Raw genomic sequence first — 2,613 nt, 5'->3', positions numbered from 1 at the left:
GAGGGTTTGGAGATGAGGGCTGCAGGGATGTGAGGTGCTGTAGTAGCAATGGCTCACTTGGTGAGGTCCTGCTTTTCTTTGGGGAAGCTCCTAGTCAGATCTGTCATGGATGTAGCCTCAAAACAGCCCTGGGAATTCTCTGATTTTTAGGGCCAGAAAGGACTAGTAGCCCATCTAGGCTGAGCTAAACCACATTATGAGTTTATCCAACTCACAGGTGGGTCAGCTGAGAATCCAAGAGGGCAAGAGACTACTGAAAAGCCAGCGAGGGGCAGGTCCAGAGCCAGCCAGTTGGCTGTGTTGCAGCCGGCAGTGCACCTCGCCTTCCCCAAACAGCGCAGAAATGACTCCTGGCATCACAACGTAGCCTTGAACTTGCCTCACCTACACCAGTCTGTCTTTAGTGCCCTCTGGGCCAGACTGTCAGCCATCCTCCTTTGGCTCAAGGTGTGCGAGTGCGCTCACTTAGCACAGCTTTAATAGGTGCAGCTGCCCATTTTGCAGGTGCCCTTAATGAGTCTGTGGACTATAAACTAACCCAGCTCATTATAGGCCCCTGCTATGCTTTCTGTAGCCTTGTGCTGCCATACCCGTGTCTCTCATACTCTGCCTTACGGGGCAAATTTATCTTTATCCTCTCTAATGATCTTTCCTTTAATCGAAGGCAACACAGCTTGGAGTTGGCTTTGGTGAGGAGGAGAGGATCCAGAGATGGGTAGTGACCTGAATACTCGCTGTGTGGCAAAGGCACCAACCCTCACCTCCATGAACTGAAGGAAGCTATTGGACTCAATGCAGGTATCAGTGGGTGAATTTATGTGCTGGGGTGAAGCTGGGCTATGGGACCAGAAATGGTCCCGTCTGGCTTTTAAGGCTGTGAGCCCACTGGCAGGGGAAGAAACCAAGAAAGATCAGCATAGGCTTGCATGGGGGTGGGTAAATCTTAAAAATCTGCAGGTTGCAAGGTTTGGGTGCACCGAAGCAAGCCTATAGTTTGACTACCATCCTCCATGGCCAATTTATACTGTTAAAATAGCATAATTCCTCTGGCATCGCCCAGGTTATTTTGGGTTTCCCCCGGTGCAAACGGGAGCAGGATGCGGCGCTGTCACACCGTACAGTATTTTCAGCCGGGCACAGCAGACGCCTGTCTGGCAGCAGCTGTGAAGATTGCAAATAGAGTTTGACAGGGAGTCCCGCTAATCACACTGCCTGGGGACGCGTTGGTTGGGACTGTCGGGATCTGTCACTCGGCATCGTGGCTGCCTGCTCTGGCGGCAGTGAGAGGAGACTGGCGGTAGCATTCAGCTGCACAGCAAATCTGCTTTGGGAAGAACGCTAGCATTAACTTGGAGAGGCTTTAACAGTACTGTGGGTCACTTCTTGCCTACAGGATTGGACCTGATCTGGTTACCGATTGGTAAGTCCTGAGTATCCTTAGTTGCCCCTGAGAAGCTGATGTAGTGAAACCAGAATCTGGTTCAAGTTGTGAACTGATCCTTTGAACTGCAGCCTTTGCTGTCAGCAACACGTGGTGGTTATCCTGAATACGATCAACCATGAGAGGGGGTGGCAATACTCAAATGCATCCCAGGGGGGTTCAGCCCTTCGCAGAATGGAGCCCATTCTGTGAAGGGAGCAACGAGGTGCCTGGGCTTTGAAATCGCAGGTTCCTGGCCCCAACCTGAGTCGAACCAACAAAGCAACAGCAGCACCATTGTGTACAATGAAAGATGCTTCTGTGAGAGCAGTCTTTGATTTAGACTCCGCAATGAAAGGGGCATTATCCAAGTGCAAATGACAGTCTTGCCCGTGTTGCCAAACGCATAGAATAATAGCAAATCATAGAAAATGAGGGTTGGGAGGGAGCTCAGGAGGTCATATCTGGTGCAACCCCCTGCTGCAAGCAGGACCAGCCCCAACTACATCATCCCAGCCAAGGCTTTGTCTACCTGGTCTTAAAAACCTCCAAGGATGGAGATCCTACCACCTCTCTCCAGTGCTTCCCCACCCTCCCCGTGAGAGAGTCTTTCCTAATATCCAAGCCCAATACAGAAAGGTTTGAAAGCCATTGATGCTGTTGCACTTTGTCCACTTCACTCAACGCGAACCATCAAAACTTCGCCCTAATCATCTTTACACCCTTACTTTTATATTGACAACATCTCATAGCAGCGGGACTGTGGCTGCCGTGGTTCCCCTGCTTTACCTGTGGCATGTCTTGCCTTGTGTCAGGGTTCATGGTAGTCTTATGTAGAGTTGAGATTACGGTTTCTATTGGGAGGTTTGGATAGAGATGATGCTGTCGCAGGCAGGGGGTTGGACTAGATGACTTCTGGAGGTCCCTTCCAGCCCCACTCCTCTACGGTCAGCATCAATACTGTCACATTCAGGTTTCCAGCACTGTGGGGAAGTGTTTCCTCAGCACAGATTTTCTCTGAATATTTTTTGAATGTATTAAATCTAGTCTATAATGTGCTCGTGTGCCCAAATCCTGAATTATGGACCACAGTTAAATTTGGCAGTGTCCCTTTAAGAGACATTTAAAGGGGAGGGTTTATTATCCTAGAATCATTTAAAAAAAAAAAAAAAAAAAAAAAGCAGGGCTGGAAG

General features: G+C 49.4%; 1 protein-coding gene across 1 annotated transcript in view; it reads right to left on the bottom strand.

Moving 5' to 3' along the window:
- The window catches only part of HHATL (hedgehog acyltransferase-like), a 43,889-nt gene that overhangs the window by 24,893 nt on the left and 16,383 nt on the right, over positions 1-2,613 (bottom strand). The gene's annotated exons all lie outside the window — the stretch shown is intronic.

The sequence above is a fragment of the Gavialis gangeticus genome, unplaced genomic scaffold, assembly GCF_001723915.1.
Source record: "Gavialis gangeticus isolate Ggan-Ray unplaced genomic scaffold, GavGan_comp1, whole genome shotgun sequence".
Classification (NCBI taxonomy): Eukaryota; Metazoa; Chordata; order Crocodylia; family Gavialidae; genus Gavialis; species Gavialis gangeticus.
This window is presented reverse-complemented; position numbering and strand designations above follow the sequence as displayed.